General features: G+C 37.4%; 1 long non-coding RNA gene across 1 annotated transcript in view; it reads right to left on the minus strand.

Moving 5' to 3' along the window:
* Positions 1-15,375, minus strand: part of LOC117097488 — a 55,910-nt gene extending 40,535 nt beyond the window's left edge. The window contains exon 1 of the long non-coding RNA XR_004442954.1: positions 15,291-15,375. This is a non-coding gene — a long non-coding RNA (uncharacterized LOC117097488). The remainder of the gene's footprint in view (positions 1-15,290) is intronic.
* Positions 15,376-15,659: the final 284 nt, after the last annotated feature.

Consider the following 15,659-nt stretch of genomic DNA (forward strand, 5'->3'; position numbering starts at 1 on the left):
CCATCAGAGTGAACAGGCAACCTACAGAATGGGAGAAAATTTTTGCAATCTACTCATCTGACAAAGGGCTAATATCCAGAATCTACAAAGAACTCAAACAAATATACAAGGAAAAAACAAACAACCCCATCAAAAAGTGGGCAAAGGATATGAACAGACATTTCTCAAAAGAAGACATTCATACAGCCAACAGACACATGAAAAAATGCTCATCATCACTGGCCATCAGAGAAATGCAATCAAAACCACAATGAGATACCATCTCACACCAGTTAGAATGGCAATCATTAAAAAATCAGGAACAACAGGTGTTGGAGAGGATGTGGAGAAATAGGAACACTTTTACACTGTTGGTGGGATTGTAAACTAGTTCAACCATTATGGAAAACAGTATGGCGATTCCTCAAGGATCTAGAACTAGATGTACCATATGACCCAGCCATCCCACTACTGGGTATATACCCAAGGGATTATAAATCATGCTGCTATAAAGACACATGCACACGTATGTTTATTGTGGCAGTATTCACAACAGCAAAGACTTGGAATCAACCCAAATGTCCATCTGTGACAGACTGGATTAAGAAAATGTGGCACATATACACCATGGAATACTATGCAGCCATCAAAAAGGATGAGTTTGCATCCTTTGTAGGGACATGGATGCAGCTGGAAACCATCATTCTTAGCAAACTATCACAAGAAGAGAAAACCAAACACCGCATTTTCTCACTCATAGGTGGGAACTGAACAATGAGATCACTTGGACTCGGGAAGGGGGACATCACACACCGGGGCTTATCATGGGGAGGGGGGAGGGGGGAGGGATTGCATTGGGAGTTATATCTGATATAAATGACGAATTGATGGGTGCTGATGAGTTGATAGGTGCAGCACACCAACATGGCACAAGTATACATATGTAACAAACCTACATGTTATGCACATGTACCCTAGAACTTAAAGTATAATAAAAAAAATTTTAAAAAAAGAAAAATATACTACAAAGCTATAGTAACCAAAACAGCATGGTACTGTCATAAAAACAGACACATAGACCAATGAAACAGAATAGAGAACTCAGAAGTAAATCCAGACATTTACAACCAAATCATTTTTAACAAAGGCACCAAGAACATATAAGGGAAAGAACAGTCTCATCAATAAATGGTGCTGGTAAAACTAGATACCTAAATGCAGAAGAAATAAGAAATTTGAAATCAGATTTATTTCTCTCATAATATATAAAAATAAAATCAAAATGAATTAAAGACTTAAATGTAAGACCTGAAATTGTGAAACTACTAGAAAAAACATTGGGGAAAGGCTTCAGGACATTGGTCTGGGCAAGCATTTCTTGGGTAAGACCTCAAAAGCACAGGCAACAGAAGCAAAAATAGACAAATGGGATTATATCAAACTAAAAATTTTCTTCATGGAGAAGGAAACAATCAACAGAGTAAAGAGACAATCTATAGAATGAGAGAAAATATTTTCAAACTGAATGTCTGATATGGGGTTGATATCTAAAATATTTAAGGAACTCAGTAGGAAGAAAACAAATGACCTGATCAAAAAGTGGGCAAAGGACCTGAATGAACATTTCTCAAAGGAAGACATACAAATGGCCAAAAAGCATAATAAAAAACGATCAACATCACTAATCATAAGGAAAATGCATATCAAAACCACAATATTATCTCACCCCAGTTAAAATGTCTATTATCCATATCAAAAAGGCAAATAATAGCAAATGCAAGTGAGGATGCAAAGAAAAGGGAACTCTCCTACACTGTTGGGAAGAATGCAAATTAGTACAGCCATTATAAAAAGCAGTGTGAAGTTTCCTCGAAAAACTCCAAATAGAAATATCATATGGTCAAGCAACCCCACTACTGGGTATGTGTCCAAAGGAAATGAAATCAGTATGTCAAAGAAATATTTGCACTCTCATGTTTATTGCAGCACTATTCACAATAGCCAAGATATAAAATCATCCTAAGTGTCTTTCCAAGGATGAATGGATAAAGAAAATGTCGTGTATATATACACAATGGAATAATATTTAGGCGTTAAAATAATAAAATCTTGTCATTTGAGGCAGCATGAATGAGCATGATGGACCTCATGCTAAATGAAATAAGCCAGGCATAGAAAGACAAACATCACATGTTCACTTTACATGTGGGGGATAAAATTTTTTTAAGCCTTTCAGGATTAAAGATTACATTTTCAACCTTAATTACAAAATCCTGTATACACAAGAAAGTTTTTCCCTATTAGTCAATATATAATGTTTTATACGATCTCAAATAGCTTCAGCTTATTTTAAAGAGAAAGCCAGTATTAAAGTTATTTCTTATAAGAAGCAAAGCTTTATATGAATAAGTCTGCTTTGAATATGTGAATTAATAAAGATAGGCTGATAAGGCATATATTGCTCACTTACTGTTTTTGGTTTTTCCCAAACAGCATATAATGCATTTTTCAAAACCCACAGAATGTACAGCACCTAGAGTTAACCCTAATGTAAACTATAGAACAAAGCCAACTATGAAACTATTTTCCCATTTCATTTGTAACCTAGTTGAATAGTGTCAGTTCTCCCAACTTCACTCAATATTTTGTTGTCTATTTCAGGTCATTTGCCTCTCCACAGAAACTTTGGAATCAGTTTGTTGATATCTGCAAAATAACTTGTCAGGATTTTAGTTGGAATTTCATTGAATCTGTAGATCAATTTGGGAGGAAATGACATCTTAACAATATTGACTCTTCCTTGCATGGGCATGAAATAACTCTTAATTTATCTCTTTTTTTTTTTTTTTTTTGATGGAGTCTCACTCTGTCACCCAGGGTGGAGTGCAATGGTGCAATCTCGGCTCACCTCCCAGGTTCAAGCTACCCTCATGCCTCAGCCTCCCGAGTAGCTGGGATTACAGGTGCACACCACCACACCCAGCTAATTTTTGTATTTTTAGTAGAGATAGGGTTTCGCCATGTTGGTCATGTTGGCCTTGAACTCCTGACTGCAGACGATCCACCTGCCTCGGCCTCCCAAAGTGCTGGGATTACAGGCATGAGACACTGCACCCGGCCTTCTCTCCATTTATGTAGTTCCTTGATGTTTTTTTCATTAGAGTTGTGTAGTTTTTTTCATATAGAGCTTGTACATATTTTGTTGGATGTATACTTAACTATTTCATTTTGGGGATGCACTAATCTGAATGGATTTTTGTCTTTAATTTCAAATTCCACTTTTTCATTTCTAGCATATGGGAAAGACATTGGATTTTGTATGTTAACCTTGTACCCTGCAATCTTGCTATAATCACATATCAGTTTGAGGAATTGTTTTGTTGATTTCTTCAGATTTTCTACCTCGACGATCATATTATCCATGAACAAAGACAGTTTTATTTATTTCTTCTCGATCAGTATATCTTTTATTTCCTTTTCATGTATTATTGTATAAGCTAGAATTTCCAGTAAAATGTTGAAAGAAGTGGTGATAGGGAACATCCTTGTCTTGTTCCTGATCTTAGTAGAAAAGCTTTTAGTTTCTTACCATTAATTCTCATGTGAGTTGTAGGAGTTTTGTAGATATTCTTTATCAGGATGAGGGAGTTCCCCTCTAAAATTCTAGCTGAGTTTTTATTACAAATAGGTGTTGAATTTTGACAAATGCTTTTCCTGCATCTCTTGATATAACCATGTCATTTTTCTTCTTTAGTCTGTAGATGTGATGGATTGCAGTAATTGATTTTCAAATTTGAGCCAACCTTGCATACCTGGGATAAATCCCACTTAGTCATGGAATATAATTATTTTTATACATTGCTGGATTCAGTCTGCTAATATTTTGTTGAGGGCTTTTGTGTCTATGTTCATAAGAAATATTGATCTGTAGTTTTCTCATAATGTTTTTGCCTGATTTTGACATTATGGTGAAGCTGGTCTCATAGAATGAGTTAGTAAATATTCCATATGCCTCTATCTTTTAGAAAAGACTATAGAGAATTGAAATAATTTGTTCCTTAAGTATTTGGCAGAATTCACTAGTGAACTGATTGGGGTCTCGTGGTTTCTGCTTTGGAAGGTTATTAATTATTAATTTCATTTCTTTAGTAGATCTAGGCCTATCTGGATTGTCTGTTTCTTCTTGTGTGAGTTTTATCGGATTTTGTTTTTCAAGAAATTCATCTATTTCCTCTAGGTTATCAAATTTGTGGGCACAGAATTATTCATAGTATCCCTTTATTATCCTTCCAATGTCCATGGGCTCTGAAGTGAAATCTCCTCCTTCCAATAGTAGTAATTTGTGCCCTCTCTCTTTTTTCGCTAGCCTGGCTAGAAGCTTATCAATTTTGTTATCTTTTCAAAGAACCAGCTTTTGGTTTCAAAAGTGTTCCCTATTGATTTTCTATTTCACTTTCTTTGATTTCTACTCTAATATTTATTATTTCTTGTGGTGCTTACTTTGGATTAATTTGCCCTTTCTCTAGTTTTCTATGGTAAAAGCTTGCATGATTGATTTTAGATCTTGCTGCTTTCCTAATACATGCATTCAATACTACAGTAGTTTCCCCTTATCCACAGGCGCTGTGTTCCAAGACTTTCAGTGGATGCCTGAAACCTTGAATAGTACCCAGCCTACATGCTGTCAATCAGAACATGTTTCTATTTCTGTCTTCCACCCACAAATGTAATGCATTTTTCATCTTCACTAGGCACTTAGAGTGGCCATACTTTTGCAGTATGAGGTGTGACAGCAAAACTAGCACGAATTTCTTTATCCTTCTTCACAATATCATGGATAAAAGATTCATTTTTACCATAGATGTTAGCAAGTTCAGCATATAATTTTTTTATTTTCTTATTAAGTCAAGAATGTTCACCTTTTCACTTAAAGGAAGTACTTTTTGGCTTCCTTTGGCATATCTGAATTGTCAGCATTTCTGCTTTTGTACTTTGGGGCCATTAAGTAAAATAAGGGTTACTTGAACACAAGCACTGCCATATCACAACAGTCAATCTAATAACCAAGCCAGCTCATGCCTGTAATCCCAGCACTCCGGGAGGCCGAGGCAGGCAGATCACTTGATCTGAGGCCAGAAATTCGAGACCAGCCTGGCTCACATGGTGAAACCCCACCTCTACCAAAAAATACAAAAGTTAGCCAGGCGTGGTGGTATACCTGTAATCCCAGCTACTCCGGGTGGTGGGAGTGGTGGTGGGGAGGGGGGCAAAGCTGAGGCAGGAGAATCACTTGAACACGGGAGGTAGAGGTTGCAGTGAGCCAAGATTGAGCCACTGCACTCCAGCCTGGGTGACAGAGTGAGACTCTTTCTGAAAAAAAAAAAAAAGACTGCTACTAAATGACTAATGGCCAGGTAGTGAATGTATACAAGGTGAACAAAGGAGGATTTACATCTCATAGGGGATGAAGTGGGAAGGCAAGAGATTTTATCATGCTACTCAGAACAGTATTCAATTTAAAACTTAAGACCTGTTTATTTTTGGAATTTTTCACTTAATATTTTCAGACTGTGGTTGACCACAGATAACTGAAATCACAAAAACTAAAACTGCAAATAAGGAAGTACTACTGTATACCTTTCCCTTTAAGCATTTTAAAAACTTGTGGGATGCCTGCTGCATCCCACAAGTTTTGATAAGTTGTGTTTTCATTTTCATTTAGTTCAAAGTATTTAAAATTTTATCTTGAGATTTCTTCTTTGACCTACGTGTTACTTAGAAGTGTGTCGTTTAATCTCTAAGTATGCGGGAATTTTCCAACTACCTGTTTTTGATTTCTAGTTTAATTTTATTGCACTCTGAGAGAAGACATTGACTGTATGATTCCTATTCCTTCAAATTTGCTACAGTATGTGTTTTTTGACCCAGAATGTGTTCTATACTGGTGAATGTTCCATGTAAGCTTGGAGGAATGTGTATTCTGCTGTTGTTAGATGAAGCAATCAATAGATATCCATTATAACCAGTTGGTTGATGGTGCTGTTGAGTTCAACTCTGTTGTTACTGATCTTCTTGCCTACTGGACCTGTCCATTTTTAATAGAGGGGTGTGTTAAAATCTCCAATAATAATACTGGATTTAACTATTTCTCCTTGGCTTGTATCAGTTTTTGCTTACATATTTTGACACTCTGTTGTTATGTGCACATATTAGACTGTTCTAACACAATGATAAAGACAGACCTGAGAGTGGGCAATTTACAAAAGAAAGAGGTTTAATGGACTTACAGTTCCATATGGCTGAGGAAGCCTCACAATCACGGTAGAAGGCAAGGAGGAGCAAGTCACATCTTACATGGATGGCAGCAGGCAAAAAGAGAAAGCTTGTGCAGGGAAACTCCCCTTATAATACTGTCAGATCTTGTGAGACTTGTTCGCTATCATGAAAAGAGCATGGGGAAGACCTGCCCCCATGATTCAATTACCTCCCACTGGGTCCCTCTCACAACATGTGGGAATTCAAGATGAGATTTGGGAGGGGACACAGAGTCAAACCATATCATTCCACCCTTGGCCCCTGCCAAATCTCATGTCCTCACATTTGAAAACCAATAATGCTTTCCCAACAGTCCCCCAAAGTCTTAATTCACTTCAGTATTAACTCAGAAGTCCACAGTCCAGTGTCTCATCTGAGACAAGACAAGTCCCTTCTACCTATGAGCCTGTAAAATCAAAAGCATGTTAGTTACTTTCTAGATACAAAGGAGGTATAAGCATTGTGTAAATACAGCCATTCCAAATGGGAGAAATGGGACAAAACAAAGGGGCTACAGGTCCCATGCAAGTCCAAAATCCAGTGGGGTGGTCAAATCTTAGAACTCCAAAATTATCTCCTTTGACTCCATATCTCACATCTAGGTCACACTGATGCCAGAAGTAGGTTCCCATGGTCTTGGGCAACTCTGCCCCTGTGGCTTTGCGGGTATATCCTCCCTCCCAGCTGCTTTCATGGGCTGGTGTTGAGTGTCTGTGGCTTTTTCAGACACATGGTGCAAGCCATTGGTGGATCTACCATTCTGGGGTCTGGACAGTGGCCCTCTTCTCACAGCTACACTAGGTTGTGCCCAAGTAGGGACTCTGTAAGGGGGCTTCAACCCCACATTTCCCTTCCTCACTGCTCTAGCACAGGTTCTCTATGAGAGCCCCACTCATGGAGCTACAATTCAATATGAGATTTGGGTGGGGCCACAATCAAATCATGTCGTGATGTTAAGAGAAACCCCCACCCCCTACCTAGAATTCCGTACCTTGTGAAATTATTTTTCAAAAGTGAAGAATTAAAAAAAAGAAAATGCGAAAGAGAAATAAAGACTTTCTCAGCAAACAAAAATGGAGTGAATTTGTTGCTAGGAGTGCCTTGCAAAAACATTAAGAGAAGTTCTTCAGACAGAAGAAAATGATATAGTTCAGAAACTCTCATCTATGTAAAGAGAAACAGAGCATCAAGAAGAAATAAGTGGAAGTAAAATGCAAACTTTTATTTTTTCTTATTCTTAATTGATCTAACAGTAGTTTGTTTTAAAAAATCTATATTTTTTATGTATGCTTATGTGGGTACATATGTATAAATATAGATATATTTAAGCTTATGATACTTATATATGCTTATAAGTATAAGTAAAATAAATGACAACAATAATATAAGATATGGGAGAGAGAAGTTTGGAATATTTTATTACAAAGTACTGGTAATAATATGAAGTGGTAATGTGTTATTTGAAATTGGACTTGGATTAGTTGTAAATGTATATTACAAACTAAGAGCATCACTTTTAAAAGTACAAAAAGAAGTATAACTGTTACTCTAAGAAAGGACAGAAAATGAAATCATATAAAATGCTCATTTAAAACCACAAAAGGCAGAAACAGAATAGAAGACAAAATAAGAACAAGGTAAATGAATAGAAAACATTAACAAATATGGTAGACATGAGTCCAGATCCATTGATAATCATTTTAAAACTCAATGGCCTAAATACACTGATTGAAATATATATATCATGTAATCCCAGCACTTTGGGAGGCGAGACGGTGGATCACGAGGTCAGGAGATCGAGACCATCCTGGCTAACACGGTGAAACATCTCTACTAAAATACAAAAACTAGCTGGGCGATGGCTGTAGTCCAGCTACTCGAGGCTGAGGCAGAATGGCGTAAACAATTGCAAGCTGAGATCCGGCCACTGCACTCAGTCAGACAGAGCGAGACTCCGCCTCAAAAAAAAAAAAAAAAAAAAGAAATATATATATCAAAGTGAATCAAAAAAGAAGGCCAAACTATCATTGTCTACAAAAAGCTCATCTTAAATATAAAGACACATATAGAGTAAAAGAAAATGAGTGAAGATAATTATGCTAACACCAATCAAAAGAAAGCAGGAGTAGCTATGTAACTTCATACAGAGCAGATTTCAGAACAAGGAAAGTTATCAGGGATAAAGAGGGACATAACAAAATGATAATAGGGTCAATACTCCATAAAGACATGACAATCCTTAATGCACTGATATAGTTTGACTATGTCTCAACCCAAATCTCTTCTTGAATTCCCATGTGTTGTGGGAGAGATCTGGTGGGAGGTAACTGAATCATGGGGGCAGGTCCTTCCTGTGCTGCTCCCATGATAATGAGTAAGTCTCACAAGATCTGATGGTATTATAAGGGGAGTTTCCCTGCACAACCTCTCTCTTTTGTCTGCTGCCATCCATGTAAGAGGTGACTTGCTCCTCCTTGCCTTCCACCATGATTGTGAGGCTTCCCCAGCCACATGGAACTGTAAGTTCATTAAATCTCTTTCTTTTATAAATTGCCCAGTCTTGGGTATGTCTTTATCAGCATCATGAGAACAGACTAATACAGCAAATTGGTAACAGTAGAGTAGGATGCTCCTGAAAAGATGCGCAAAAATGTGGAAGTGACTTTGAAATTGGGTAACAGACAGACGTTGGAATAGTTTGGAGGACTGACAATGCAATAGGAAAGAAAATCCCATTTTCAGAGGAGAAATTCAAGCCAGCTGCAAAAATTTGCATGAGTAACAAGGAATCAGATGTTAATCACCAAGACAATGGGGAAAATGTCCCCAGGGCATGTCAGAGACCTTTGCAGCAGCCCCTCCCATCATAGGTCCAGAGGCTTAGGAGGAAGAAATGGTTTTGTGGGTGGAGCCCAGGGCCCCCCTTCTGTGTGCATCCTAGGGACTTAGAGTCCTGTGTCCCAGCCATTCCATAGCTAAAAGGGGTCAAGGTATGACTCAGGCCATGGCTTCAGAGGGTGAAAGCCCCAAGCCTTGGCAGCTTCCACATAGTGTTGAGTCTGCAGGTGCACAGAAGTCAAGAATTGAGGTTTGGGAGCCTCTGGTTAGATTTTAGAGGATGTATGGAAACTCCTGGAGGTCCAGTAAGTTTGTGCAGGGATGATCCCTCATGAAGAACCTCTGCTAGGGAAGTGCAGAAGGAAAATGTGGGGTTGAAGCCCCCACACAAAGTCTCCACTGGGGCACTGCTTAGGGAAACTATGAGAAGAGGGCCACTGTCCTCCAGACCCCAGAATGGTAGGTCAACTGATAGCTTGCACAATGTGCCTCAAGAAGCCACAGGCACTCAACACCAGCCCGTGAAAGCAGCTGGGAGGGAGCCTGTACCCTGTAAAGCCACAGGGGCAGAGCTTCCAAAGACCATGGGAACCCACATCTTGCACCAGTCTGAACTGGATATGAGACATGAAGTCAAAGGAGATCATTTTGGAGCTTTACAATTTCCTGTTGGAAAATCCTGTTGGATTTCAGACTTGCATGGGGCCTTTAGCCCCTTCATTTTGGCCCGTTTCTTCTATTTGGAATAGGTGTATCTACCAAATGCCTGTACCTTCATTGTATCTAGGAAGTAACGAACTTACTTTTGATTTTACAGGCTTGTAGGTGGAAGGGACTTGCCTTGTGTCAGATGAGACTTTTGAGTTAATGCTGAAATGAGTTAAGACTTCAGGGGACCGTTAAGAAGGCATAATTGGTTTTGAAATGTGAGAACATGAGATTTGCGATGAGCCAGAGGTAGAATTATATGATTTGGCTGTGTCCCCACTCAAATCTCATATCTTCAATTGTAGCTCTCATAATTCCTCATGTGTCATGGGAGGGACCCCATAGGAGGTAATTAAATCATGGGGACAGTTTTCCCCATACTGTTCTCATGGTAGTGAATAAGTCTCACAAGATCTGACAGTTTTTATAAGGGGAAATCTGTTTCACTTGGGTCTCATTTTCTCTTCTGTGCCACCATGTAAGACATGACTTTTGCCTCCCACCATCATTGTGAGGCCTCCCTAGCCATGTGGAATGTGAGTCAATTAAACCTGTTTTTCTTTATAAATTAACCAGTCCTGGGTGTCTCTTTATCAGCAGTATGAAAATGGACTAATACACACCATAAATAACTTACTCTACTCTCTTCATGCTTGCATGCATCCCTGAAGAAAATAGGATGTAATTCTTACTTTTGATTCTCTAGAGGTAAGGTGTTTTTTTTCCTATGACTTCTTTCAGGAAGTTGTCTTTGATTTGGTTTGGGTTTTTTTTTTTGTTGTTTTTTGTTTTTTGTTTCTTTGCATTTATCCTGCTTGGTGTTCTCTCCACTTCCTGGATCTGTGGTTTGATATCTGTCATGAATTTGGGGGAAATTGCATCCTTATTGCTTTAATTATTGCTTTAGCTTGCTCTTTCTTCTCCTGATATTTCCATTACATGTATTCACACCTTTTGTAGTTTTATCACATTTCTTAGGTATTTCATTTCATTACTTTTAGTATTTTACTCTTTGCTTTTCAGTTTTGAAAGTTTCTACTGACACATCCTTAAGCTCAGAGATTTTTTTTTTCTCAGCTGTCTCCAGTCCACTAATGAGCTCACCAAAGTCATTCTTCATTTCTGTCACAGGGTTATTTATCTCTAGCATTTCTTTTTTTAGTATTTTTTTTTTCCATCTTAGAATTTCCATCACTCTGCTTACATTATGCGTCCATTCTTCCATGTTCTCTATTTTGTCCAGTAGAGCCCTTAACACATCAATCATAATTTTTTAGAATTCCTAATCTGGTAACTGCAACATTCCTGCTATATCCAACTCTGGGTCTGATGCTTACCTTTTTCAAACTGTACATTTTGCCTCTAAGTATGCTTTATAATTTCTTTGTTGAAAGGTGGGCATGGACGGGGTAAAAGAAACTGTAGTAAATAGGCCTTTAGTGAGGTAGGACAGTGTGGGTAGGGTAGATTTCTTTAGTACTGTGATGAGCACTCAGTGTTTTAGTGAGCCTGTGCCTCTGGACTGTGACCTTTGTATGTGCTTCTCACTTATCTCCCCTTTTAGGTGGAAGAGGATAGCTAGAGTGGGGTAGAGTTGAATAATTCCTTTCCCTCAGTCAGCTGGGCTCTGAAAAACTCCAATAGGTTAGGCTCTGGTAAAAATCGTTTCTCCTGAGGGCAGGCCTTGTTAAGAAGAATGGCATGCTCTGGTATACTTTTAAATGATTACTTTCCCCCTTCCCCTGCCAGAAGCATGAGAGGATTTTTCTTCAATATCTACTGTGAGAATAGGGTCAATCTCTAAATGGTAAACTCATGAAAGTGTGGGGGTTCCCATATGACTGGGTTCCCCTGGAGTTTTAACTCTTAGATTTCTCCACATTAAGGCTCTAAGAATTTGTCAATTAGAATTTAGGTTTATATAGCCCAGCACTGGTTCCTGTGGAGGTTTCTGTTTGTGGGTTTCTTCTCCTTTAAGTTGTGATTCTCTGTATTCAGTCTCTCTAATTTTTAGGAAAGTAGTTTGCCCTGTGAACTCACTTCTCTGATAGATCTGAGACAAGTTTTTATTTTCCAGGCCCTTTTCAGCTTTTTGTCTGTTGTTAGGATGAAGTAATGACTTCCAAACCCTTACATGTTACAATGGAAACCAGAGTTTTTAGTCCAGGTTTTTAAAGCAGAAGTAGGTCATTGATTATAAGCCTTTCTTCTTTTTAAACATAAGCATGTAAAGCTACAACTTTCCACGTAAGCACTTTTTTTAGCCGCATCTGACACATTTATAATGTTTTCTATTATCAATCAGTTCAAAAAATTTTCTAATCCCCAACATAATTTCTCACTTGACACATGGGTTATTTAAAAGAATGTTGCTGAATTTCTAAATATTGGGGATTTTCTACTTAAATTTGTTACCAATTTCCACTTTAATACTGTTGTGGTCACAAAATATACTATGTATCACTTCAATCTTTGATATTTGTTGAGATGTGTTTTATGATGCAGCATATGTTGATCTTTATGAATGTTCCATAAGTACATGACATAATTTATACCTGCCTTTGTTAATTAGATCAACTTGGTTAATAATGCTGTTCAAATCTTCTGTATATTTACTGATTATATTGTCTACTTAGGCAAAGCGATGCTAACATCACTATGTCAGTCAGGGTTCTCCAAAGAAACAGACACAATAGAAGATATACATATCTATGTATTAAAACAATTATTTAAGGAATTAGCTCATGTGATTTTAGGAGCTGTCAAGTCTGAAATCAATAGGATACGTCAGCAGGCTGAAAACTCAGATGTTAGTGCTTTAATCTTGAGGCAGAATATCTTCTGTTCCAGGAAACTTGTATTTGCTCTAGGGTTTTCAACTGATTAGGCAAACCCACATCCACATTATCATGTAATATCCTTTAGTTACAGTCAACTGAATGTAGATCTAACCACATGTACAACGTATCTTCAAAGCAACACCTACATTGGTGTTTGATTAAATAACTGGGCACTGTAGCTTACTCAGTTGACATATAAACCAAACCACCACACTAGCTAAATGAGAATTTGCCTATTTCTCCTTTTGTCCTGTCATCTTTTGCTTTATGCTCTGTCATTAGGTGCACAATTAAGACCTTTATATTTTCTTGATGAATCAATCCATTTATCATTATGTAACATACTTCCCTATCTCTGATAATAATCTTTGTCTTGACATCTCCTTCAACTAATATTTATATAACCACACCAGCTTTCTTATACTTCATTTTTTCATGGTATTTTCCCCCAACTTATTGCTTTCAACCTGACTATGTCATGTTATTTAAATATGTTTCTTTTTTTTCCCCCCCAAGATGGAGTCTCGCTCTGTCGCCCAGGTTGGAGTGCAATGGCGTGATCTCGGTTCACTGCAACCTCTGCCTCCCAGGTTCAAGCGATTCTTCGCCTCAACCTCCCAAGTAGCTGGGACTACAGGTGTGCACCACCATGTGCTAATTTTTGTATTTTTCGTAGAGATGGGGTTTCACTATGTTGGCCAGGCTGGTCTCAAACTCCTGACCTCGTGATCCACCTGCCTCAGCCTCCCAAAGTGCTGGGATTACAGGCGTGAGCCACTGAGCTGGGCCTTAAATATGTTCTTATAAAGAGCATATAGATAGGTCTTTCTTTTTTCCTATCTTATAATCACTTTTTTGGAGGTGAGTGCTTAGTTCATTTATATTCAGTGTAATTATTAATATGATTTGGTTACAACCTACCATTGATTTTTTATTTGTGACATTTGTCTCATTTCATCCCTTTTTTCTTGTTTGTTTTGGGTTAATAAAGTAATTTTTAGTATTTAATTTAATCTCATCCATTGAATTTTTAGATATGCTTCTTTGTTTTTTATAGATTGCTCAGTATAGAATATATGCCTTTAAGTTTATCCCAATCGACATTAAAATAATAATATATTACTTCACAAACAATGTAAGAACCTGGTAAATATACAATTCTATGTGTCTATGCTTCTTGTCCTTGCGCTCTTATTTTCCTATATTTTACTTCTACATATGCTGTAGCTCAATACATTCTTATTATTTTTATCTTAAAAAGTCAATTTTTTGAAGAAGTTAAAATTTATAGGTACATATGTATTAAAAATAAAGATGCTAAAGTAGCCTTTAATCTTTGCTGTGTCTAGTACTCTTCATGCTTCATTTAGGTTCCAACTGGTATATTTCTTCAGCCTGAAAACCTCTTCATAGCATTTTGTGTAGTACGAATCTACCAAAGACTAGTGCTCTCAGCTTTTGTCTACTGGAAATGTTTTATTTTGCCTTCTTTTTTAGGATATTTTTATTAGACATAGAATTCTACGTTGACTTTGTCTTTCTTTCCGTACTGTAAAGGCATCATTTCACTGTCTTCTGGCCTGCAAAGCTGGCCATCATTTAGATCATTGTTTCCCCATGCGAGGTTTCTTTTCCCTCTAAGATTTGTTTTTTGTTGTTGGTTTTCAGCAGTTTGAATATGATTTGTCTATATGTGGTCACCTTTGTAGTTGTCCTGCTTGGTGTTTGCATGAGTAGTAGGCAGAATTCTTCTAAGAAATGTATTGTACAATCCTAATACTTAAACACAAGATAATGTGGAAGATTTTTCTGGTGCAGACACTTTACAAATATGGGTTTATTTTACTAGAAGGCAAGAAACTCTTATGCTCAATAGACCTTGGGAGAACCTCAGGCTTCTTCTGTCTTAAATCATGGTGGTGGGTAACTTCTGGAAAACAAATTGTCATTTTGCAAAACATAAGAACAAACTTTAAAAATGTGTCAATCTCTTGGATTACGGTCAGGAAAATCTCAGGTCAGACATGTAATTTAAAGTAATTTAAGGGAAATACAGTTGACCTTTGAACTACATGGGTCCATATTTATATGTGGATTGTTTTCCATCTCTGCCACCCCTGAGATGGCAAGACCAATCCCTTCTCTTATTGCTCCTCCTCAGCCTACCCAGTTTGAAGACGATGAGAATGAAGATCTTTATGATGAGCCACTTCTACTCAACGGAGAGTAAATATCTTTTCTCTTTCTTGTGATTTTCTTAATAACATTTTCTTTGCTCTAGCTTACTTTATTATAAGAATACAGTACCTAATCCATATAACATATAAAATATGTGTTAATAAACCATTTATATTATCAGTAGGCTTCTAGTCAACAGTAGGTTATTAGTAATTAAGTTTTGGGAGAGTCAAAACTTGTACTTGAATTTTCAACTGTGCCAGTGATCAATACCTCTACCCTCTCTGTTGTTCAAGGGTTAACTGTAATTTGCATATCTGACACTCTTGTTGGGATTCTGTTTGTTTAGGTTGTCACATGTTCATATCTTGGAGCTAGAAAGAACAAAGCATTGTATTTCTAATGACTTGGTTGGTATTCTAGTCAAAGTACCCAACAACTGGTGTAGTCATGCCCGGTCATCAGCAGAGAGTTGGCCATGGGCAGTGGTAAGGCACAGGAGTCTGGATCTGTAATCTGTGGAAAGAAAGGGAAGACTAAATGAAGACAGAGAAGACCTTAAAATCCATGCCTTTTTCTACCTCTGATTTTGGATTCCTCTCTGATAAATACCTACCCTGTTTTTCTAAAACAGAGTAAGAGAGGAAAAAAAAAATCATGGATCACATCAGGAATTTAATTTTTAATCATCATACTTTAAATAATTATTGATCAAATCTTACCTTTTTTTGAGATCACTAGTCAGTCTAAAGGATTTCAAGCTGACATAACAATATTCCTTAATTTTGCCAGAACTGCTAA

Source organism: Trachypithecus francoisi, unplaced genomic scaffold (genome assembly GCF_009764315.1).
Source record: "Trachypithecus francoisi isolate TF-2019V2 unplaced genomic scaffold, Tfra_2.0 Lachesis_group15, whole genome shotgun sequence".
Taxonomy (NCBI): domain Eukaryota; kingdom Metazoa; phylum Chordata; class Mammalia; order Primates; family Cercopithecidae; genus Trachypithecus; species Trachypithecus francoisi.